At 35.4% G+C, this 26,786-nt stretch overlaps 7 non-coding genes across 7 annotated transcripts; 4 read left to right on the plus strand and 3 right to left on the minus strand.

Moving 5' to 3' along the window:
- The first annotated feature begins 1,451 nt into the window (after positions 1-1,451).
- Positions 1,452-1,523, plus strand: Trnap-ugg (transfer RNA proline (anticodon UGG)). Its single transcript has one exon. It is a non-coding gene; the product is annotated as a tRNA-Pro (tRNA).
- Positions 1,524-8,057: 6,534 nt separating this feature from the next.
- Trnag-gcc (transfer RNA glycine (anticodon GCC)) lies at positions 8,058-8,128 on the minus strand. Its single transcript has one exon. It is a non-coding gene; the product is annotated as a tRNA-Gly (tRNA).
- Positions 8,129-9,561: 1,433 nt separating this feature from the next.
- Positions 9,562-9,633, plus strand: Trnap-ugg (transfer RNA proline (anticodon UGG)). The gene has a single exon. It is a non-coding gene; the product is annotated as a tRNA-Pro (tRNA).
- A 6,530-nt stretch (positions 9,634-16,163) lies between these two features.
- On the minus strand, positions 16,164-16,234 carry Trnag-gcc (transfer RNA glycine (anticodon GCC)). Its single transcript has one exon. It is a non-coding gene; the product is annotated as a tRNA-Gly (tRNA).
- A 1,433-nt stretch (positions 16,235-17,667) lies between these two features.
- On the plus strand, positions 17,668-17,739 carry Trnap-ugg (transfer RNA proline (anticodon UGG)). The gene has a single exon. It is a non-coding gene; the product is annotated as a tRNA-Pro (tRNA).
- A 6,526-nt stretch (positions 17,740-24,265) lies between these two features.
- Positions 24,266-24,336, minus strand: Trnag-gcc (transfer RNA glycine (anticodon GCC)). The gene has a single exon. It is a non-coding gene; the product is annotated as a tRNA-Gly (tRNA).
- A 1,433-nt stretch (positions 24,337-25,769) lies between these two features.
- Trnap-ugg (transfer RNA proline (anticodon UGG)) lies at positions 25,770-25,841 on the plus strand. Its single transcript has one exon. It is a non-coding gene; the product is annotated as a tRNA-Pro (tRNA).
- The last annotated feature ends 945 nt before the right edge of the window (positions 25,842-26,786 follow it).

Raw genomic sequence — 26,786 nt, forward strand, 5'->3', positions numbered from 1 at the left:
CCACTGAACCACCGATGCACATTATTCCCTTGCTTCGTAAGGGCCTATCTCCCCACCGTGTCTTTACCTTAACTGCCTAATGTCATTTACATGTCTGTGTCATCTAATTCAGTAGGCGTTGATTTGTTGATTGACTGCCTATGGGGTTACAATGCATGCTGTTAGAATAAACCGACACAACACATCTCTTTATTTGATTCTGAAACGGCGTAGATTACTTGGATTGAAGCACTTTCTAAATTGGAGACAGCCACATGATTTCTCACTTGCTAGTCTCTTCAAAGGTCTTGTCTGCTTGAATTTCATCTCACATCTATCCACAAGATGCATTTTAGTAGAAAACGGTATTCGTTTTCAAGGAGGTTGTAAATAGAACAAAGTCTATCCGGAATTGGTTTTTAAGCAAAATATTGATGGACGAATTCATAATATTTGTACAGATTTCCTATCATATCTTTAACGAAAGATGAATGTGCTGCTTAGAGAGAACCTAAAACGAACCTTGCCTAATCCGCCTACTGGAATTATCTTTTTTGTTGTTGTGAAAATCAACTGTCAAATTCATGGTATGACCGTCGACTAGAATGGCAAATTTGGCTTCCATCGACATACATCAGCATGCATTCATCTTTATGCATAATCCAAGTGTCAAACGGGGACGCCGGCGAATGGCGAATGCCGTTTGATCAACGAATTGTCCAAGGGTCTATCGGCAGCAATTAATATTATGTAGATCTGAAACTCTTGATTATTATCAACAGTAAAATTCAGATGAGTTGGATTTCATTTAGAAGCATGCAAATAAAATATCATTTTAATTCTAAATATGTCTTCGTCATCGGAAATCGACTTTATCTTAAAGCATGTTAGTCTAAACAAAGTCAACTAATTACTTTTCATGTGTTACCCACACCAACAATCAGCTTGATTGCATAGTTTCGGTCTTGAATTTAGAGAACCAGTCTGTGTATACAACAATGAATAATGTCATCCATAAATTACATATATTACAAAACACCCTCTTCAGAGAAAACTAAGAGAGAAAAAGAAAACACTTTATAGGAACATTAAGTTCCTTCCTATCATCTGGTCTTAAATGATGCAAAGATTATTAAAATTCATTAAATTTAGTTTGATCATGGGTCATTTGCGACAGTATTTTCTCCTTGGAAGAAGGACTTATATGTGTATGTCTCATAGATTTGGGAGATTAGCTTTGAAGCAAACTGAATAGTAAATGATATCAAAAGACTGGTATTTCGAAACAATACTATTTGTGCATGAAATGTACACAAGGAAATGAAATATGTACGTTTCATCTATGATATAATCTTTTCATGTGCAAGGATCTGAGTAACAGCAGCGCACTGATATCAAGCTGTCGATAAGGTAGCGGCTCTTATGCAGGACAAATATAAAGGCGGATAATGGCACGATTATTTCCCATGTGAGGCTCGTTGGTCTAGGGGTATGATTCTCGCTTTGGGTGCGAGAGGTCCCGGGTTCAAATCCCGGACGAGCCCACCATTTTGGAAATGAAAGTTAATACTCATTTTGTAGTATCCTGGTAAATGGTTGAAGCAATCTCTCGGGACAGCCATGAGTGAAATATTTCATTTTCAATTATTCGTGTAAATGCAATACTTTTGACGGATTCATTTCGGAAACGCTGGTGAATTGTCATTTCTCCAAAACTTGAAATAGGTTTTCATATAGTTAGTCAAGTACAATTAATTGGAAGTTAACTTCCCAGAACCCCATTTACGACTTCAGCTTCAGAGGATGTACTGAAATTCTTGAACAAATATAACTACTGTATGGACCAGTGGATTAGCATAGTTTTTCATTGCACTCTTATCTTCCTCTGAACAAAGTTAACCTCCACACCCATACAGAAAAAGTTTGTTTTAGACATCCTTATCAAAATGTATGCTAATAATTATTTAACTTCTGCCAGTTTTGATTGCATAGTTTCATTCTTGAATTTAGAGAACCAGTTTATGTATACAAGAAAGACTAATCTTAACCACAATTACATATGTCAGAAAACACCATCGTCAGAGAAAACTAAGAGAAATAAAAAACACTTTATAGTGACACTAAGTTCCTTCTTATCCTATGCAATAATGATTAAAATTCATTAAAATCAGTTTTTCCTTTGGTCATTTGCGACAGTTTTTTTTTGTCCTTGGAGGAAGGACTTATATTTGGGTCATTATCTTCATTATTTGGACATAATGTCGACAAGTAACTGGAGAAGAAAGCCTGGCGATGAATGTAAAAACAAAAGTAATTTGAAGTTATTCTGTCTTCTTGTTCTGAAGCAAATTGAATAGTTTAATGATGACGAAAGACTAAGATTTTGAAACTTTACTAGTTGTGTATGAAATGTACTCATTCTCAAAAAGGAGCATGCCCATCAAGATATATAGACGGAATAAAGCTATCGGTCAATCGATAGATTGATATATAGATATATATTTCATCATTCCAACGAAGGAAGATACCCATCAAGAGAATCAAAATACTTGAACAGGCAATACAATAGACATATAGGCAGACAAACAGGCAGACAGGTTTACAATGGATTGAGATTGAAGCAGACATACAGTTATACATAGAGACAGACAGATAGATGCGAATGAATCTATGTACCATAATGGTCCCGCAGAATGTTCATTAAAAGTAAATAAATTAAATGCCTTTTGGTTTCCTCTGCATTCTCTTTATACAGTTTAAACAATACATCACATAAAACATGGTTTACGCATCATATGAACTATATTTTTAACTTTACAATTTTGATTTTGTTTTAACGTTAATTGCTAGGTCTGAATTAATTAGAAACATTCACCACTTACTACTATTCGATTTACACTTTTAAAAACCAGGCTTGTCGATACTCGGAAGACTGGATCTCGCCCAAAATGCTCCTTATATTTTCATTTCCTTTGTAAGCTCTATTCAAAGTGTAACTTTGAAACGCATCAGGAAATTGTTGTTGCAAATCACACAAATATTCACACAAATATTCTCTTGCAAACTTTGATTCATATGCTGAACATCGATTGAAACTAACAAATAACGTAATTGTTATCTTTTGTTGTGTAAGGTTGTAAGGAATGGAAAGAAGAAAAAATAAGAACGTCGATTAAAACCAGCAAAGAACATGTGTGCGTGTGCGTGTGTGTGTGTGTGTGTGTGTGTGATTTGGATTTTTAACGTAGCTTTAATAATCTATCAGTCATATCGCTACGATGTCCGCAGTGCGACAGATTATAGTTATGTCTAGTACTGGGGCATCATGCCGCAGACATGTAGCATGATGTCCAACCCAGTCATATTATCCTGACACCAGGCGGACCAGTTCTAACACTAACCTCTTAATGCTGAGCGTGAAGCGAGGCAGCTGTTAGTAGCATTTTGTAAGTCTTTGGTATGACTCGACCGGGGATCAGCAAAGAACGTAATTGGTAGGTTGTGATTTTTCTTGTTGAGAATCTTTATTCTTCTTAAAACATCAAGTCTCAGTTTACCCACTTTCTTGATTTTCTAACCTATTTCACGAAAAGCAACAAGCAAACGTCATTAAATGTTGTTGATTGTTACAAATCGTGTGGGAGATATGTATTGGGAATTTGACAATGCTCCTGAACGTACGACTTATTGGAAAAGTATTTTACGTAACAATTGATGAATCTCCTTTAAAACTATTCTAGTGTCCAGATTATGTTTTAAAGAAAGTATATGATACTAATTTAAGATGATGCGCCAAAGCATATTCACGCCTGAATTTTCAATCAAGTGTTCGGTTCATTAGAAAGCGAAACCATACAAAAGGCATATGGTCAATTAAGTGTTTTATCGTTGCAGTTCAAAGATGAACAAGTAAGTCAAATTAGGAAAACTTTGATGTTCAAAAAAATTCACATTTACTCTGCGAATGTATGTCTGTCCATATAATCAGTAAGAATTAAGAATAAAATGTCTTCAGTTAGTTCGCTCTAAAATTGTAAGACATTTTCATGAAACTTGGTCTGTCCTTATTTCAAAATCAACAAATTTCATTTTACTCCCGTTCTCTTATTGTGTGTGTCTGAAGGTGATAAATACTGACTACCACTTGATCAATATCATAAGTAGGTAACATCTTCGGCTAGAGAGTTTATTCTGTTTCTCGGATTTTCAAATGCAACTGTTTCTGCTATAACTATGCATCACCACGGCTCCTGTTCATTCACTGGCTTTGTATGTAACTGCACGTGTTACATTTCCAATAAGTACCATGTTTCCGTTCTTTTAAATGTTTTGAACGCAACTGATCGTGCAAAAATTGTGATAATCACCATGTCCTGGAAGAAGTCTTCTGCTCTTGATGAGGAGTATAATGCAGTGTATGGCTTCAGACACCATGTGCGGCCAGTGATTTCCTCCCTTTAAAGGTTTCAATTGAAATAAATAGTCGCATAATTGCGATTCGAATTCAATTGAATATATTATAATTTTCTTCCTAAGTTATGCTTTCGGTGAAAATAATATCGGTGTTTTCTCGTTGTGTATGTGACATATGTTGGGAAGTTATATTTGTAGTTGTAGATGGCTAGATGATCAACCTGTCTTGCATTTCTTTACCTTTCAGAGATCAATCTTCAGGACTTCAATCAGCCTCAGCTTTCAAAAGTTGACAACCCTATTAAGAATAAATATGCTTGATAAAGTTATATTTACAATTATACGGTGCAACATTTTGGAATTGTTATCTTCACAGAGCTGTAACAACAATAAGTCATCTTGCAGATGCGGAACGTCGATTGAAACCAAAAAAGAACATAATTGTTAGTTTTAATTTGTAAGCTTGTAAAGAATGTAAGAAAGAAAAAAAGAAGATCGACTTTAACCAACAAAGAACGTACTTGTTACATTTGTTTTGCAAGCTTTTAAGGAATGTAAAAGAAAAAAAGAACGTGGACTGAAACCAACATAGATCGTAATTGTTATTTTTTGTTTTGTAAAGTTGTATGGAATATAAAGGAGAAAAACTAAGAACGTCGAATATAACTAACAAAAAACGAAATTGTTAGTTTTGTTTTGTTGAGAATATTTATTCTTCTTAAAACTTCAGGTCTCTGTTTAACCACTTGCTTGATTTTTCAACTTATTTCTCGAAATACATCGAACAAGCGTCATTAAATCTTGTTGATGTTGCAAAATCGTGTGGGAAATATGTGTTTGGAATTAACAATGCTCCTGAACCCATGCCTTACAGGAAAGGTATTTAACGTAACAATTGATGAATCTCCTTTAAATATATCCTAATGTCCCGATTATTCCCGTTTGCAAGTTTATTCTGTTGTATAATGTCAAATTTAGGAAATCTACTCCTTATTCCATTTCTTTTTCGTTTTAATTTTAATTGATGAATGTTGGTTGTTTTATCCAGTCAGGAAACTATTTTTCCTCCACATGGGTCCAAACGAGGAAACTATCCTCAATACACCTAACGTACAAAAATGGTAATTTATGGCCTTTGCACACTTTTCTTTCTCCAAGTATACAGTTTTAAGAGGCTGTAAGTTTGGTCAGTTTTTTCCAGGAAATCATTTGTATCTTTAAAATATGGATAGTGTTTCTGCGCCAAAGTGTTTCGATTAAAATAAATCCGCTCGGCAACACGCTCAGTCTGTCTTGAACAATCTGAAACAACGTGCCACTTGTCCGAACTTCGCTTGGCATAGTCCAGTTCTAGACCCGTTTGTGACTTTTCGGATAAATATAACAATACCTTGGTATTGAATTCGGAATACAGCAGTCGAATTCCCTTGTGTTCAGAAATCTACCTAAACATACTTTACCAAGACTTCGTCTGATTTCCATTTACTATTCAAAAATATCGTCTGACTTCCATGTTTTCGGCAAGTTTCCGTCTGACTTTTATTTACCTTTTCAAGATTCAATCCGAGTCACATTTCTGTCTCACTTCAAACTGGGTTTGTAATAGGCTGATAATATTGCAAAATCATTTCATTGTAGCTCTAATTCCAAAATGTACTGATGAAAGACATTGGTGGCATTACTTTTACTAGACTTCTTGATTGCCAGAGAACTGTTTTAGCATTAATTTTGCAACTCCCTATTTTATGATTTACTCAGGTTTGAGTTCTGGATAGAAAAATCAGGTGTGCTTTTGTTTCGATAGACAGAAATGCATTTCTGCACATTCTCAGGCATACAGTTCTATGAATGCTATGGCATGCAGTTTAATACATCCTCAATGACAAAATAATTGCTTTTGATTTTGGATTCACGGGGCATCTATCAAACGAGGGACATTCTGTGTGAGAAACCCCATCTCCTGATGGAAGACTTTAAGTTGTGGCGTTGGCATACAAAACATAAGTGAGCGACAATTAGGTTACAGCGAGAAACGCTAGTACAATTTAGGACCATGCACACATTCTGAACGTAAAAGTACCCTTTCATCGACTTGCAATCAAATGAAGGCCGCCAGCGTCTGTATATATATGGCTCTTAGATCTTTCTACAAGACACATGCAAGTAGAGAAATGGTGTTCATTTCTAAGGAGGTTGTGAATCAAATAAAATCCCTCCTGAATTAGTTTGTAAGCAAGACATTAATGGACGCAATTCGCACTATTGGTACAGTTTTCCTATCCTAAAGTTTGGTGTATTGCTTAGATAAAACCTGCAATCAACTTTGCCTAATGCATCTACTGCAAATATATTTGTTTCGTTTACTATAATATTCAACGCTGGCAGCAAGATCATGTATAATACTAAAGGTTTAGTAAAGAACATGCCAAATATCTGGTACACCAGGATTTCCTGAGGAAAAACTAATGATCTGAGCTCAAATCCAAATAAAGATGTTTTCATACAAAATTAATAATCTTACTTTATAATCTACAACCATATACACAATAAGCCTTCAATATGTTATTGATAAAAAAGACATTATTCAGATAGGCCCAATCTCCTACCCGCAATTAAGGAGAAACTTCAATCACACAGTAGAAATACAGTATAGATAACAGTTTGCCTTTTAAAAAAAATGATTGTATGTTGTTTACACATATATGTATGTTTGCGTGCGTGCATGTTTGCGCATGAGGATATAGTTCATCTTTCAAACGGTGTAATTGTAGATATAACAGTATGTCGTACATTTATTCTTAATGACGTTGTAGAGTTTTGAAATTGCAGGCTGATTATAGTTCTATTTGTTGTCCTCTGAAATGTAATGAAACCCATGACAGGTTGATCATCTAAACATTTACATCTCCAATGATGACTTTCCTACATATGACATTGTGCAGGCATAAACTTTGAACTCTTGTGTGATAACGAACGAGAGAGAGAGAGAGAGAGAGAGAGAGAGAGAGAGAGTGCGAGGGAGAGAGAGGGAGAGAGAGAGAGGGAGAGAGAGAGGTCAATGATCGTTTGATACAGTAATCTGTAAATAACACAAAAACATTGTGAATGGGAACTTAGTATCATTCCTTTCAGTCTGGATTTGAAATCAGTTCAATGAAATTCGAGTCAAAGTTGGCTGGAGAAGGTCAAACGTGAAACGAGGTTTACAGACAGACATAAATGTTGAAATAAATTGAAGACATCTCTAAAAGAGTATTCTAGTGTCATAAAGTAAATGATAATAACACGTTCAGTACACTGAAATGTTCTTGTGTTAAAATAATTAAGGGCGATAGGCATCGTCATCCGGATTTAAAGATTAACCTCTGACTGAAAAATGAAGGTTATTACGCTCTTCCTACAGTTCCAATTAGAAACTCCTTATAGACAAGATAAGGATCTGTCCCACTGTAATGGAAAGCTGTTTTGCACCAACATCCATGTTTTTTTCCGGGAAGCGAGGGACACTCAGTGTGAGACATCCAAGCTTCTGATTCAAGGACTGTTCCGATTTCAGTTGTGGAGTTGGCATAAAACACAAAAGTGAGCGAAAATTAGACTAGGGCAAAAAGAGTTATTACAAATATTGGATTATGCAAACATTCTAAAACTATATAAAAAAAATTTGCATCGGCCGGGAATCGAACCCGGGCCGCCCGCGTGGCAGGCGAGCATTCTACCACTGAACCACCGATGCACATTATTCCCTTGCTTCGTAAGGGCCTATCTCCCCACCGTGTCTTTACCTTAACTGCCTAATGTCATTTACATGTCTGTGTCATCTAATTCAGTAGGCGTTGATTTGTTGATTGACTGCCTATGGGGTTACAATGCATGCTGTTAGAATAAACCGACACAACACATCTCTTTATTTGATTCTGAAACGGCGTAGATTACTTGGATTGAAGCACTTTCTAAATTGGAGACAGCCACATGATTTCTCACTTGCTAGTCTCTTCAAAGGTCTTGTCTGCTTGAATTTCATCTCACATCTATCCACAAGATGCATTTTAGTAGAAAACGGTATTCGTTTTCAAGGAGGTTGTAAATAGAACAAAGTCTATCCGGAATTGGTTTTTAAGCAAAATATTGATGGACGAATTCATAATATTTGTACAGATTTCCTATCATATCTTTAACGAAAGATGAATGTGCTGCTTAGAGAGAACCTAAAACGAACCTTGCCTAATCCGCCTACTGGAATTATCTTTTTTGTTGTTGTGAAAATCAACTGTCAAATTCATGGTATGACCGTCGACTAGAATGGCAAATTTGGCTTCCATCGACATACATCAGCATGCATTCATCTTTATGCATAATCCAAGTGTCAAACGGGGACGCCGGCGAATGGCGAATGCCGTTTGATCAACGAATTGTCCAAGGGTCTATCGGCAGCAATTAATATTATGTAGATCTGAAACTCTTGATTATTATCAACAGTAAAATTCAGATGAGTTGGATTTCATTTAGAAGCATGCAAATAAAATATCATTTTAATTCTAAATATGTCTTCGTCATCGGAAATCGACTTTATCTTAAAGCATGTTAGTCTAAACAAAGTCAACTAATTACTTTTCATGTGTTACCCACACCAACAATCAGCTTGATTGCATAGTTTCGGTCTTGAATTTAGAGAACCAGTCTGTGTATACAACAATGAATAATGTCATCCATAAATTACATATATTACAAAACACCCTCTTCAGAGAAAACTAAGAGAGAAAAAGAAAACACTTTATAGGAACATTAAGTTCCTTCCTATCATCTGGTCTTAAATGATGCAAAGATTATTAAAATTCATTAAATTTAGTTTGATCATGGGTCATTTGCGACAGTATTTTCTCCTTGGAAGAAGGACTTATATGTGTATGTCTCATAGATTTGGGAGATTAGCTTTGAAGCAAACTGAATAGTAAATGATATCAAAAGACTGGTATTTCGAAACAATACTATTTGTGCATGAAATGTACACAAGGAAATGAAATATGTACGTTTCATCTATGATATAATCTTTTCATGTGCAAGGATCTGAGTAACAGCAGCGCACTGATATCAAGCTGTCGATAAGGTAGCGGCTCTTATGCAGGACAAATATAAAGGCGGATAATGGCACGATTATTTCCCATGTGAGGCTCGTTGGTCTAGGGGTATGATTCTCGCTTTGGGTGCGAGAGGTCCCGGGTTCAAATCCCGGACGAGCCCACCATTTTGGAAATGAAAGTTAATACTCATTTTGTAGTATCCTGGTAAATGGTTGAAGCAATCTCTCGGGACAGCCATGAGTGAAATATTTCATTTTCAATTATTCGTGTAAATGCAATACTTTTGACGGATTCATTTCGGAAACGCTGGTGAATTGTCATTTCTCCAAAACTTGAAATAGGTTTTCATATAGTTAGTCAAGTACAATTAATTGGAAGTTAACTTCCCAGAACCCCATTTACGACTTCAGCTTCAGAGGATGTACTGAAATTCTTGAACAAATATAACTACTGTATGGACCAGTGGATTAGCATAGTTTTTCATTGCACTCTTATCTTCCTCTGAACAAAGTTAACCTCCACACCCATACAGAAAAAGTTTGTTTTAGACATCCTTATCAAAATGTATGCTAATAATTATTTAACTTCTGCCAGTTTTGATTGCATAGTTTCATTCTTGAATTTAGAGAACCAGTTTATGTATACAAGAAAGACTAATCTTAACCACAATTACATATGTCAGAAAACACCATCGTCAGAGAAAACTAAGAGAAATAAAAAACACTTTATAGTGACACTAAGTTCCTTCTTATCCTATGCAATAATGATTAAAATTCATTAAAATCAGTTTTTCCTTTGGTCATTTGCGACAGTTTTTTTTTGTCCTTGGAGGAAGGACTTATATTTGGGTCATTATCTTCATTATTTGGACATAATGTCGACAAGTAACTGGAGAAGAAAGCCTGGCGATGAATGTAAAAACAAAAGTAATTTGAAGTTATTCTGTCTTCTTGTTCTGAAGCAAATTGAATAGTTTAATGATGACGAAAGACTAAGATTTTGAAACTTTACTAGTTGTGTATGAAATGTACTCATTCTCAAAAAGGAGCATGCCCATCAAGATATATAGACGGAATAAAGCTATCGGTCAATCGATAGATTGATATATAGATATATATTTCATCATTCCAACGAAGGAAGATACCCATCAAGAGAATCAAAATACTTGAACAGGCAATACAATAGACATATAGGCAGACAAACAGGCAGACAGGTTTACAATGGATTGAGATTGAAGCAGACATACAGTTATACATAGAGACAGACAGATAGATGCGAATGAATCTATGTACCATAATGGTCCCGCAGAATGTTCATTAAAAGTAAATAAATTAAATGCCTTTTGGTTTCCTCTGCATTCTCTTTATACAGTTTAAACAATACATCACATAAAACATGGTTTACGCATCATATGAACTATATTTTTAACTTTACAATTTTGATTTTGTTTTAACGTTAATTGCTAGGTCTGAATTAATTAGAAACATTCACCACTTACTACTATTCGATTTACACTTTTAAAAACCAGGCTTGTCGATACTCGGAAGACTGGATCTCGCCCAAAATGCTCCTTATATTTTCATTTCCTTTGTAAGCTCTATTCAAAGTGTAACTTTGAAACGCATCAGGAAATTGTTGTTGCAAATCACACAAATATTCACACAAATATTCTCTTGCAAACTTTGATTCATATGCTGAACATCGATTGAAACTAACAAATAACGTAATTGTTATCTTTTGTTGTGTAAGGTTGTAAGGAATGGAAAGAAGAAAAAATAAGAACGTCGATTAAAACCAGCAAAGAACATGTGTGCGTGTGCGTGTGTGTGTGTGTGTGTGTGTGTGATTTGGATTTTTAACGTAGCTTTAATAATCTATCAGTCATATCGCTACGATGTCCGCAGTGCGACAGATTATAGTTATGTCTAGTACTGGGGCATCATGCCGCAGACATGTAGCATGATGTCCAACCCAGTCATATTATCCTGACACCAGGCGGACCAGTTCTAACACTAACCTCTTAATGCTGAGCGTGAAGCGAGGCAGCTGTTAGTAGCATTTTGTAAGTCTTTGGTATGACTCGACCGGGGATCAGCAAAGAACGTAATTGGTAGGTTGTGATTTTTCTTGTTGAGAATCTTTATTCTTCTTAAAACATCAAGTCTCAGTTTACCCACTTTCTTGATTTTCTAACCTATTTCACGAAAAGCAACAAGCAAACGTCATTAAATGTTGTTGATTGTTACAAATCGTGTGGGAGATATGTATTGGGAATTTGACAATGCTCCTGAACGTACGACTTATTGGAAAAGTATTTTACGTAACAATTGATGAATCTCCTTTAAAACTATTCTAGTGTCCAGATTATGTTTTAAAGAAAGTATATGATACTAATTTAAGATGATGCGCCAAAGCATATTCACGCCTGAATTTTCAATCAAGTGTTCGGTTCATTAGAAAGCGAAACCATACAAAAGGCATATGGTCAATTAAGTGTTTTATCGTTGCAGTTCAAAGATGAACAAGTAAGTCAAATTAGGAAAACTTTGATGTTCAAAAAAATTCACATTTACTCTGCGAATGTATGTCTGTCCATATAATCAGTAAGAATTAAGAATAAAATGTCTTCAGTTAGTTCGCTCTAAAATTGTAAGACATTTTCATGAAACTTGGTCTGTCCTTATTTCAAAATCAACAAATTTCATTTTACTCCCGTTCTCTTATTGTGTGTGTCTGAAGGTGATAAATACTGACTACCACTTGATCAATATCATAAGTAGGTAACATCTTCGGCTAGAGAGTTTATTCTGTTTCTCGGATTTTCAAATGCAACTGTTTCTGCTATAACTATGCATCACCACGGCTCCTGTTCATTCACTGGCTTTGTATGTAACTGCACGTGTTACATTTCCAATAAGTACCATGTTTCCGTTCTTTTAAATGTTTTGAACGCAACTGATCGTGCAAAAATTGTGATAATCACCATGTCCTGGAAGAAGTCTTCTGCTCTTGATGAGGAGTATAATGCAGTGTATGGCTTCAGACACCATGTGCGGCCAGTGATTTCCTCCCTTTAAAGGTTTCAATTGAAATAAATAGTCGCATAATTGCGATTCGAATTCAATTGAATATATTATAATTTTCTTCCTAAGTTATGCTTTCGGTGAAAATAATATCGGTGTTTTCTCGTTGTGTATGTGACATATGTTGGGAAGTTATATTTGTAGTTGTAGATGGCTAGATGATCAACCTGTCTTGCATTTCTTTACCTTTCAGAGATCAATCTTCAGGACTTCAATCAGCCTCAGCTTTCAAAAGTTGACAACCCTATTAAGAATAAATATGCTTGATAAAGTTATATTTACAATTATACGGTGCAACATTTTGGAATTGTTATCTTCACAGAGCTGTAACAACAATAAGTCATCTTGCAGATGCGGAACGTCGATTGAAACCAAAAAAGAACATAATTGTTAGTTTTAATTTGTAAGCTTGTAAAGAATGTAAGAAAGAAAAAAAGAAGATCGACTTTAACCAACAAAGAACGTACTTGTTACATTTGTTTTGCAAGCTTTTAAGGAATGTAAAAGAAAAAAAGAACGTGGACTGAAACCAACATAGATCGTAATTGTTATTTTTTGTTTTGTAAAGTTGTATGGAATATAAAGGAGAAAAACTAAGAACGTCGAATATAACTAACAAAAAACGAAATTGTTAGTTTTGTTTTGTTGAGAATATTTATTCTTCTTAAAACTTCAGGTCTCTGTTTAACCACTTGCTTGATTTTTCAACTTATTTCTCGAAATACATCGAACAAGCGTCATTAAATCTTGTTGATGTTGCAAAATCGTGTGGGAAATATGTGTTTGGAATTAACAATGCTCCTGAACCCATGCCTTACAGGAAAGGTATTTAACGTAACAATTGATGAATCTCCTTTAAATATATCCTAATGTCCCGATTATTCCCGTTTGCAAGTTTATTCTGTTGTATAATGTCAAATTTAGGAAATCTACTCCTTATTCCATTTCTTTTTCGTTTTAATTTTAATTGATGAATGTTGGTTGTTTTATCCAGTCAGGAAACTATTTTTCCTCCACATGGGTCCAAACGAGGAAACTATCCTCAATACACCTAACGTACAAAAATGGTAATTTATGGCCTTTGCACACTTTTCTTTCTCCAAGTATACAGTTTTAAGAGGCTGTAAGTTTGGTCAGTTTTTTCCAGGAAATCATTTGTATCTTTAAAATATGGATAGTGTTTCTGCGCCAAAGTGTTTCGATTAAAATAAATCCGCTCGGCAACACGCTCAGTCTGTCTTGAACAATCTGAAACAACGTGCCACTTGTCCGAACTTCGCTTGGCATAGTCCAGTTCTAGACCCGTTTGTGACTTTTCGGATAAATATAACAATACCTTGGTATTGAATTCGGAATACAGCAGTCGAATTCCCTTGTGTTCAGAAATCTACCTAAACATACTTTACCAAGACTTCGTCTGATTTCCATTTACTATTCAAAAATATCGTCTGACTTCCATGTTTTCGGCAAGTTTCCGTCTGACTTTTATTTACCTTTTCAAGATTCAATCCGAGTCACATTTCTGTCTCACTTCAAACTGGGTTTGTAATAGGCTGATAATATTGCAAAATCATTTCATTGTAGCTCTAATTCCAAAATGTACTGATGAAAGACATTGGTGGCATTACTTTTACTAGACTTCTTGATTGCCAGAGAACTGTTTTAGCATTAATTTTGCAACTCCCTATTTTATGATTTACTCAGGTTTGAGTTCTGGATAGAAAAATCAGGTGTGCTTTTGTTTCGATAGACAGAAATGCATTTCTGCACATTCTCAGGCATACAGTTCTATGAATGCTATGGCATGCAGTTTAATACATCCTCAATGACAAAATAATTGCTTTTGATTTTGGATTCACGGGGCATCTATCAAACGAGGGACATTCTGTGTGAGAAACCCCATCTCCTGATGGAAGACTTTAAGTTGTGGCGTTGGCATACAAAACATAAGTGAGCGACAATTAGGTTACAGCGAGAAACGCTAGTACAATTTAGGACCATGCACACATTCTGAACGTAAAAGTACCCTTTCATCGACTTGCAATCAAATGAAGGCCGCCAGCGTCTGTATATATATGGCTCTTAGATCTTTCTACAAGACACATGCAAGTAGAGAAATGGTGTTCATTTCTAAGGAGGTTGTGAATCAAATAAAATCCCTCCTGAATTAGTTTGTAAGCAAGACATTAATGGACGCAATTCGCACTATTGGTACAGTTTTCCTATCCTAAAGTTTGGTGTATTGCTTAGATAAAACCTGCAATCAACTTTGCCTAATGCATCTACTGCAAATATATTTGTTTCGTTTACTATAATATTCAACGCTGGCAGCAAGATCATGTATAATACTAAAGGTTTAGTAAAGAACATGCCAAATATCTGGTACACCAGGATTTCCTGAGGAAAAACTAATGATCTGAGCTCAAATCCAAATAAAGATGTTTTCATACAAAATTAATAATCTTACTTTATAATCTACAACCATATACACAATAAGCCTTCAATATGTTATTGATAAAAAAGACATTATTCAGATAGGCCCAATCTCCTACCCGCAATTAAGGAGAAACTTCAATCACACAGTAGAAATACAGTATAGATAACAGTTTGCCTTTTAAAAAAAATGATTGTATGTTGTTTACACATATATGTATGTTTGCGTGCGTGCATGTTTGCGCATGAGGATATAGTTCATCTTTCAAACGGTGTAATTGTAGATATAACAGTATGTCGTACATTTATTCTTAATGACGTTGTAGAGTTTTGAAATTGCAGGCTGATTATAGTTCTATTTGTTGTCCTCTGAAATGTAATGAAACCCATGACAGGTTGATCATCTAAACATTTACATCTCCAATGATGACTTTCCTACATATGACATTGTGCAGGCATAAACTTTGAACTCTTGTGTGATAACGAACGAGAGAGAGAGAGAGAGAGAGAGAGAGAGAGAGTGCGAGGGAGAGAGAGGGAGAGAGAGAGAGGGAGAGAGAGAGGTCAATGATCGTTTGATACAGTAATCTGTAAATAACACAAAAACATTGTGAATGGGAACTTAGTATCATTCCTTTCAGTCTGGATTTGAAATCAGTTCAATGAAATTCGAGTCAAAGTTGGCTGGAGAAGGTCAAACGTGAAACGAGGTTTACAGACAGACATAAATGTTGAAATAAATTGAAGACATCTCTAAAAGAGTATTCTAGTGTCATAAAGTAAATGATAATAACACGTTCAGTACACTGAAATGTTCTTGTGTTAAAATAATTAAGGGCGATAGGCATCGTCATCCGGATTTAAAGATTAACCTCTGACTGAAAAATGAAGGTTATTACGCTCTTCCTACAGTTCCAATTAGAAACTCCTTATAGACAAGATAAGGATCTGTCCCACTGTAATGGAAAGCTGTTTTGCACCAACATCCATGTTTTTTTCCGGGAAGCGAGGGACACTCAGTGTGAGACATCCAAGCTTCTGATTCAAGGACTGTTCCGATTTCAGTTGTGGAGTTGGCATAAAACACAAAAGTGAGCGAAAATTAGACTAGGGCAAAAAGAGTTATTACAAATATTGGATTATGCAAACATTCTAAAACTATATAAAAAAAATTTGCATCGGCCGGGAATCGAACCCGGGCCGCCCGCGTGGCAGGCGAGCATTCTACCACTGAACCACCGATGCACATTATTCCCTTGCTTCGTAAGGGCCTATCTCCCCACCGTGTCTTTACCTTAACTGCCTAATGTCATTTACATGTCTGTGTCATCTAATTCAGTAGGCGTTGATTTGTTGATTGACTGCCTATGGGGTTACAATGCATGCTGTTAGAATAAACCGACACAACACATCTCTTTATTTGATTCTGAAACGGCGTAGATTACTTGGATTGAAGCACTTTCTAAATTGGAGACAGCCACATGATTTCTCACTTGCTAGTCTCTTCAAAGGTCTTGTCTGCTTGAATTTCATCTCACATCTATCCACAAGATGCATTTTAGTAGAAAACGGTATTCGTTTTCAAGGAGGTTGTAAATAGAACAAAGTCTATCCGGAATTGGTTTTTAAGCAAAATATTGATGGACGAATTCATAATATTTGTACAGATTTCCTATCATATCTTTAACGAAAGATGAATGTGCTGCTTAGAGAGAACCTAAAACGAACCTTGCCTAATCCGCCTACTGGAATTATCTTTTTTGTTGTTGTGAAAATCAACTGTCAAATTCATGGTATGACCGTCGACTAGAATGGCAAATTTGGCTTCCATCGACATACATCAGCATGCATTCATCTTCATGCATAATCCAAGTGTCAAACGGGGACGCCGGCGAATGGCGAATGCTGTTTGATCAACGAATTGTCCAAGGGTCTATCGGCAGCAATTAATATTATGTAGATCTGAAACTCTTGATTATTATCAACAGTAAAATTCAAATGAGTTGGATTTCATTTAGAAGCATGCAAATAAAATATCATTTTAATTCTAAATATGTCTTCGTCATCGGAAATCGACTTTATCTTAAAGCATGTTAGTCTAAACAAAGTCAACTAATTACTTTTCATGTGTTACCCACAACAACAATCAGCTTGATTGCATAGTTTCGGTCTTGAATTTAGAGAACCAGTCTGTGTATACAACAATGAATAATGTCATCCATAAATTACATATATTACAAAACACCCTCTTCAGAGAAAACTAAGAGAGAAAAAGAAAACACTTTATAGGAACATTAAGTTCCTTCCTATCATCTGGTCTTAAATGATGCAAAGATTATTAAAATTCATTAAATTTAGTTTGATCATGGGTCATTTGCGACAGTATTTTCTCCTTGGAAGAAGGACTTATATGTGTATATCTCATAGATTTGGGAGATTAGCTTTGAAGCAAACTGAATAGTAAATGATATCAAAAGACTGGTATTTCGAAACAATACTATTTGTGCATGAAATGTACACAAGGAAATGAAATATGTACGTTTCATCTATGATATAATCTTTTCATGTGCAAGGATCTGAGTAACAGCAGCGCACTGATATCAAGCTGTCGATAAGGTAGCGGCTCGTATGCAGGACAAATATAAAGGCGGATAATGGCACGATTATTTCCCATGTGAGGCTCGTTGGTCTAGGGGTATGATTCTCGCTTTGGGTGCGAGAGGTCCCGGGTTCAAATCCCGGACGAGCCCACCATTTTGGAAATGAAAGTTAATACTCATTTTGTAGTATCCTGGTAAATGGTTGAAGCAATCTCTCGGGACAGCCATGAGTGAAATATTTCATTTTCAATTATTCGTGTAAATGCAATACTTTTGACGGATTCATTTCGGAAACGCTGGTGAATTGTCATTTCTCCAAAACTTGAAATAGATTTTCATATAGTTAGTCAAGTACAATTAATTGGAAGTTAACTTCCCAGAACCCCATTTACGACTTCAGCTTCAGAGGATGTACTGAAATTCTTGAACAAATATAACTACTGTATGGACCAGTGGATTAGCATAGTTTTTCATTGCACTCTTATCTTCCTCTGAACAAAGTTAACCTCCACACCCATACAGAAAAAGTTTGTTTTAGACATCCTTATCAAAATGTATGCTAATAATTATTTAACTTCTGCCAGTTTTGATTGCATAGTTTCATTCTTGAATTTAGAGAACCAGTTTATGTATACAAGAAAGACTAATCTTAACCACAATTACATATGTCAGAAAACACCATCGTCAGAGAAAACTAAGAGAAATAAAAAACACTTTATAGTGACACTAAGTTCCTTCTTATCCTATGCAATAATGATTAAAATTCATTAAAATCAGTTTTTCCTTTGGTCATTTGCGACAGTTTTTTTTGTCCTTGGAGGAAGGACTTATATTTGGGTCATTATCTTCATTATTTGGACATAATGTCGACAAGTAACTGGAGAAGAAAGCCTGGCGATGAATGTAAAAACAAAAGTAATTTGAAGTTATTCTGTCTTCTTGTTCTGAAGCAAATTGAATAGTTTAATGATGACGAAAGACTAAGATTTTGAAACTTTACTAGTTGTGTATGAAATGTACTCATTCTCAAAAAGGAGCATGCCCATCAAGATATATAGACGGAATAAAGCTATCGGTCAATCGATAGATTGATATATAGATATATATTTCATCATTCCAACGAAGGAAGATACCCATCAAGAGAATCAAAATACTTGAACAGGCAATACAATAGACATATAGGCAGACAAACAGGCAGACAGGTTTACAATGGATTGAGATTGAAGCAGACATACAGTTATACATAGAGACAGACAGATAGATGCGAATGAATCTATGTACCATAATGGTCGCGCAGAATGTTCATTAAAATTAAATAAATTAAATGCCTTTTGGTTTCCTCTGCATTCTCTTTATACAGTTTAAACAATACATCACATAAAACATGGTTTACGCATCATATGAACTATATTTTTAACTTTACAATTTTGATTTTGTTTTAACGTTAATTGCTAGGTCTGAATTAATTAGAAACATTCACCACTTACTACCATTCGATTTACACTTTTAAAAACCAGGCTTGTCGATACTCGGAAGACTGGATCTCGCCCAAAATGCTCCTTATATTTTCATTTCCTTTGTAAGCTCTATTCAAAGTGTAACTTTGAAACGCATCAGGAAATTGTTGTTGCAAATCACACAAATATTCACACAAATATTCTCTTGCAAACTTTGATTCATATGCTGAACATCGATTGAAACTAACAAATAACGTAATTGTTATCTTTTGTTGTGTAAGGTAGTAAGGAATGGAAAGAAGAAAAAATAAGAACGTCGATTAAAACCAGCAAAGAACATGTGTGCGTCTGCGTGTGTGTGTGTGTGTGTGTGTGTGTGATTTGGATTTTTAACGTAGCTTTAATAATCTATCAGTCATATCGCTACGATGTCCGCAGTGCGACAGATTATAGTTATGTCTAGTACTGGGGCATCATGCCGCAGACATGTAGCATGATGTCCAACCCAGTCATATTATCCTGACACCAGGCGGACCAGTCCTAACACTAACCTCTTAATGCTGAGCGTGAAGCGAGGCAGCTGTTAGTAGCATTTTGTAAGTCTTTGGTATGACTCGACCGGGGATCAGCAAAGAACGTAATTGGTAGGTTGTGATTTTTCTTGTTGAGAATCTTTATTCTTCTTAAAACATCAAGTCTCAGTTTACCCACTTTCTTGATTTTCTAACCTATTTCACGAAAAGCAACAAGCAAACGTCATTAAATGTTGTTGATTGTTACAAATCGTGTGGGAGATATGTATTGGGAATTTGACAATGCTCCTGAACGTACGACTTATTGGAAAAGTATTTTACGTAACAATTGATGAATCTCCTTTAAAACTATTCTAGTGTCCAGATTATGTTTTAAAGAAAGTATATGATACTAATTTAAGATGATGCGCCAAAGCATATTCACGCCTGAATTTTCAATCAAGTGTTCGGTTCATTAGAAAGCGAAACCATACAAAAGGCATATGGTCAATTAAGTGTTTTATCGTTGCAGTTCAAAGATGAACAAGTAAGTCAAATTAGGAAAACTTTGATGTTCAAAAAAATTCACATTTACTCTGCGAATGTATGTCTGTCCATATAATCAGTAAGAATTAAGAATAAAATGTCTTCAGTTAGTTCGCTCTAAAATTGTAAGACATTTTCATGAAACTTGGTCTGTCCTTATTTCAAAATCAACAAATTTCATTTTACTCCCGTTCTCTTATTGTGTGTGTCTGAAGGTGATAAATACTGACTACCACTTGATCAATATCATAAGTAGGTAACATCTTCGGCTAGAGAGTTTATTCTGTTTCTCGGATTTTCAAATGCAACTGTTTCTGCTATAACTATGCATCACCACGGCTCCTGTTCATTCACTGGCTTTGTATGTAACTGCACGTGTTACATTTCCAATAAGTACCATGTTTCCGTTCTTTTAAATGTTTTGAACGCAACTGATCGTGCAAAAATTGTGATAATCACCATGTCCTGGAAGAAGTCTTCTGCTCTTGATGAGGAGTATAATGCAGTGTATGGCTTCAGACACCATGTGCGGCCAGTGATTTCCTCCCTTTAAAGGTTTCAATTGAAATAAATAGTCGCATAATTGCGATTCGAATTCAATTGAATATATTATAATTTTCTTCCTAAGTTATGCTTTCGGTGAAAATAATATCGGTGTTTTCTCGTTGTGTATGTGACATATGTTGGGAAGTTATATTTGTAGTTGTAGATGGCTAGATGATCAACCTGTCTTGCATTTCTTTACCTTTCAGAGATCAATCTTCAGGACTTCAATCAGCCTCAGCTTTCAAAAGTTGACAACCCTATTAAGAATAAATATGCTTGATAAAGTTATATTTACAATTATACGGTGCAACATTTTGGAATTGTTATCTTCACAGAGCTGTAACAACAATAAGTCATCTTGCAGATGCGGAACGTCGATTGAAACCAAAAAAGAACATAATTGTTAGTTTTAATTTGTAAGCTTGTAAAGAATGTAAGAAAGAAAAAAAGAAGATCGACTTTAACCAACAAAGAACGTACTTGTTACATTTGTTTTGCAAGCTTTTAAGGAATGTAAAAGAAAAAAAGAACGTGGACTGAAACCAACATAGATCGTAATTGTTATTTTTTGTTTTGTAAAGTTGTATGGAATATAAAGGAGAAAAACTAAGAACGTCGAATATAACTAACAAAAAACGAAATTGTTAGTTTTGTTTTGTTGAGAATATTTATTCTTCTTAAAACTTCAGGTCTCTGTTTAACCACTTGCTTGATTTTTCAACTTATTTCTCGAAATACATCGAACAAGCGTCATTAAATCTTGTTGATGTTGCAAAATCGTGTGGGAAATATGTGTTTGGAATTAACAATGCTCCTGAACCCATGCCTTACAGGAAAGGTATTTAACGTAACAATTGATGAATCTCCTTTAAATATATCCTAATGTCCCGATTATTCCCGTTTGCAAGTTTATTCTGTTGTATAATGTCAAATTTAGGAAATCTACTCCTTATTCCATTTCTTTTTCGTTTTAATTTTAATTGATGAATGTTGGTTGTTTTATCCAGTCAGGAAACTATTTTTCCTCCACATGGGTCCAAACGAGGAAACTATCCTCAATACACCTAACGTACAAAAATGGTAATTTATGGGCTTTGCACACTTTTCTTTCTCCAAGTATACAGTTTTAAGAGGCTGTAAGTTTGGTCAGTTTTTTCCAGGAAATCATTTGTATCTTTAAAATATGGATAGTGTTTCTGCGCCAAAGTGTTTCGATTAAAATAAATCCGCTCGGCAACACGCTCAGTCTGTCTTGAACAATCTGAAACAATGTGCCACTTGTCCGAACTTCGCTTGGCATAGTCCAGTTCTAGACCCGTTTGTGACTTTTCGGATAAATATAACAATACCTTGGTATTGAATTCGGAATACAGCAGTCGAATTCCCTTGTGTTCAGAAATCTACCTAAACATACTTTACCAAGACTTCGTCTGATTTCCATTTACTATTCAAAAATATCGTCTGACTTCCATGTTTTCGGCAAGTTTCCGTCTGACTTTTATTTACCTTTTCAAGATTCAATCCGAGTCACATTTCTGTCTCACTTCAAACTGGGTTTGTAATAGGCTGATAATATTGCAAAATCATTTCATTGTAGCTCTAATTCCAAAATGTACTGATGAAAGACATTGGTGGCATTACTTTTACTAGACTTCTTGATTGCCAGAGAACTGTTTTAGCATTAATTTTGCAACTCCCTATTTTATGATTTACTCAGGTTTGAGTTCTGGATAGAAACATCAGGTGTGCTTTTGTTTCGATAGACAGAAATGCATTTCTGCACATTCTCAGGCATACAGTTCTATGAATGCTATGGCATGCAGTTTAATACATCCTCAATGACAAAATAATTGCTTTTGATTTTGGATTCACGGGGCATCTATCAAACGAGGGACATTCTGTGTGAGAAACCCCATCTCCTGATGGAAGACTTTAAGTTGTGGCGTTGGCATACAAAACATAAGTGAGCGACAATTAGGTTACAGCGAGAAACGCTAGTACAATTTAGGACCATGCACACATTCTGAACGTAAAAGTACCCTTTCATTGACTTGCAATCAAATGAAGGCCGCCAGCGTCTGTATATATATGGCTCTTAGATCTTTCTACAAGACACATGCAAGTAGAGAAATGGTGTTCATTTCTAAGGAGGTTGTGAATCAAATAAAATCCCTCCTGAATTAGTTTGTAAGCAAGACATTAATGGACGCAATTCGCACTATTGGTACAGTTTTTCTATCCTAAAGTTTGGCGTATTGCTTAGATAAAACCTGCAATCAACTTTGCCTAATGCATCTACTGCAAATATATTTGTTTCGTTTACTATAATATTCAACGCTGGCAGCAAGATCATGTATAATACTAAAGGTTTAGTAAAGAACATGCCAAATATCTGGTACACCAGGATTTCCTGAGGAAAAACTAATGATCTGAGCTCAAATCCAAATAAAGATGTTTTCATACAAAATTAATAATCTTACTTTATAATCTACAACCATATACACAATAAGCCTTCAATATGTTATTGATAAAAAAGACATTATTCAGATAGGCCCAATCTCCTACCCGCAATTAAGGAGAAACTTCAATCACACAGTAGAAATACAGTATAGATAACAGTTTGCCTTTTTAAAAAAAATGATTGTATGTTGTTTACACATATATGTATGTTTGCGTGCGTGCATGTTTGCGCATGAGGATATAGTTTATCTTTCAAACGGTGTAATTGTAGATATAACAGTATGTCGTACATTTATTCTTAATGACGTTGTAGAGTTTTGAAATTGCAGGCTGATTATAGTTCTATTTGTTGTCCTCTGAAATGTAATGAAACCCATGACAGGTTGATCATCTAAACATTTACATCTCCAATGATGACTTTCCTACATATGACATTGTGCAGGCATAAACTTTGAACTCTTGTGTGATAACGAACGAGAGAGAGAGAGAGAGAGAGAGAGAGTGCGAGGGAGAGAGAGGGAGAGAGAGAGAGGGAGAGAGAGAGGTCAATGATCGTTTGATACAGTAATCTGTAAATAACACAAAAACATTGTGAATGGGAACTTAGTATCATTCCTTTCAGTCTGGATTTGAAATCAGTTCAATGAAATTCGAGTCAAAGTTGGCTGGAGAAGGTCAAACGTGAAACGAGGTTTACAGACAGACATAAATGTTGAAATAAATTGAAGACATCTCTAAAAGAGTATTCTAGTGTCATAAAGTAAATGATAATAACACGTTCAGTACACTGAAATGTTCTTGTGTTAAAATAATTAAGGGCGATAGGCATCGTCATCCGGATTTAAAGATTAACCTCTGACTGAAAAATGAAGGTTATTACGCTCTTCCTACAGTTCCAATTAGAAACTCCTTATAGACAAGATAAGGATCTGTCCCACTGTAATGGAAAGCTGTTTTGCACCAACATCCATGTTTTTTTCCGGGAAGCGAGGGACACTCAGTGTGAGACATCCAAGCTTCTGATTCAAGGACTGTTCCGATTTCAGTTGTGGAGTTGGCATAAAACACAAAAGTGAGCGAAAATTAGACTAGGGCAAAAAGAGTTATTAGAAATATTGGATTATGCAAACATTCTAAAACTATATAAAAAAAATTTGCATCGGCCGGGAATCGAACCCGGGCCGCCCGCGTGGCAGGCGAGCATTCTACCACTGAACCACCGATGCACATTATTCCCTTGCTTCGTAAGGGCCTATCTCCCCACCGTGTCTTTACCTTAACTGCCTAATGTCATTTACATGTCTGTGTCATCTAATTCAGTAGGCGTTGATTTGTTGATTGACTGCCTATGGGGTTACAATGCATGCTGTTAGAATAAACCGACACAACACATCTCTTTATTTGATTCTGAAACGGCGTAGATTACTTGGATTGAAGCACTTTCTAAATTGGAGACAGCCACATGATTTCTCACTTGCTAGTCTCTTCAAAGGTCTTGTCTGCTTGAATTTCATCTCACATCTATCCACAAGATGCATTTTAGTAGAAAACGGTATTCGTTTTCAAGGAGGTTGTAAATAGAACAAAGTCTATCCGGAATTGGTTTTTAAGCAAAATATTGATGGACGAATTCATAATATTTGTACAGATTTCCTATCATATCTTTAACGAAAGATGAATGTGCTGCTTAGAGAGAACCTAAAACGAACCTTGCCTAATCCGCCTACTGGAATTATCTTTTTTGTTGTTGTGAAAATCAACTGTCAAATTCATGGTATGACCGTCGACTAGAATGGCAAATTTGGCTTCCATCGACATACATCAGCATGCATTCATCTTCATGCATAATCCAAGTGTCAAACGGGGACGCCGGCGAATGGCGAATGCTGTTTGATCAACGAATTGTCCAAGGGTCTATCGGCAGCAATTAATATTATGTAGATCTGAAACTCTTGATTATTATCAACAGTAAAATTCAAATGAGTTGGATTTCATTTAGAAGCATGCAAATAAAATATCATTTTAATTCTAAATATGTCTTCGTCATCGGAAATCGACTTTATCTTAAAGCATGTTAGTCTAAACAAAGTCAACTAATTACTTTTCATGTGTTACCCACAACAACAATCAGCTTGATTGCATAGTTTCGGTCTTGAATTTAGAGAACCAGTCTGTGTATACAACAATGAATAATGTCATCCATAAATTACATATATTACAAAACACCCTCTTCAGAGAAAACTAAGAGAGAAAAAGAAAACACTTTATAGGAACATTAAGTTCCTTCCTATCATCTGGTCTTAAATGATGCAAAGATTATTAAAATTCATTAAATTTAGTTTGATCATGGGTCATTTGCGACAGTATTTTCTCCTTGGAAGAAGGACTTATATGTGTATATCTCATAGATTTGGGAGATTAGCTTTGAAGCAAACTGAATAGTAAATGATATCAAAAGACTGGTATTTCGAAACAATACTATTTGTGCATGAAATGTACACAAGGAAATGAAATATGTACGTTTCATCTATGATATAATCTTTTCATGTGCAAGGATCTGAGTAACAGCAGCGCACTGATATCAAGCTGTCGATAAGGTAGCGGCTCGTATGCAGGACAAATATAAAGGCGGATAATGGCACGATTATTTCCCATGTGAGGCTCGTTGGTCTAGGGGTATGATTCTCGCTTTGGGTGCGAGAGGTCCCGGGTTCAAATCCCGGACGAGCCCACCATTTTGGAAATGAAAGTTAATACTCATTTTGTAGTATCCTGGTAAATGGTTGAAGCAATCTCTCGGGACAGCCATGAGTGAAATATTTCATTTTCAATTATTCGTGTAAATGCAATACTTTTGACGGATTCATTTCGGAAACGCTGGTGAATTGTCATTTCTCCAAAACTTGAAATAGATTTTCATATAGTTAGTCAAGTACAATTAATTGGAAGTTAACTTCCCAGAACCCCATTTACGACTTCAGCTTCAGAGGATGTACTGAAATTCTTGAACAAATATAACTACTGTATGGACCAGTGGATTAGCATAGTTTTTCATTGCACTCTTATCTTCCTCTGAACAAAGTTAACCTCCACACCCATACAGAAAAAGTTTGTTTTAGACATCCTTATCAAAATGTATGCTAATAATTATTTAACTTCTGCCAGTTTTGATTGCATAGTTTCATTCTTGAATTTAGAGAACCAGTTTATGTATACAAGAAAGACTAATCTTAACCACAATTACATATGTCAGAAAACACCATCGTCAGAGAAAACTAAGAGAAATAAAAAACACTTTATAGTGACACTAAGTTCCTTCTTATCCTATGCAATAATGATTAAAATTCGTTAAAATCAGTTTTTCCTTTGGTCATTTGCGACAGTTTTTTTTGTCCTTGGAGGAAGGACTTATATTTGGGTCATTATCTTCATTATTTGGACATAATGTCGACAAGTAACTGGAGAAGAAAGCCTGGCGATGAATGTAAAAACAAAAGTAATTTGAAGTTATTCTGTCTTCTTGTTCTGAAGCAAATTGAATAGTTTAATGATGACGAAAGACTAAGATTTTGAAACTTTACTAGTTGTGTATGAAATGTACTCATTCTCAAAAAGGAGCATGCCCATCAAGATATATAGACGGAATAAAGCTATCGGTCAATCGATAGATTGATAT

This window comes from Sinohyriopsis cumingii, unplaced genomic scaffold, assembly GCF_028554795.1.
Source record: "Sinohyriopsis cumingii isolate HCF-2022 unplaced genomic scaffold, ASM2855479v2 utg003732l, whole genome shotgun sequence".
Classification (NCBI taxonomy): Eukaryota; Metazoa; Mollusca; class Bivalvia; order Unionida; family Unionidae; genus Sinohyriopsis; species Sinohyriopsis cumingii.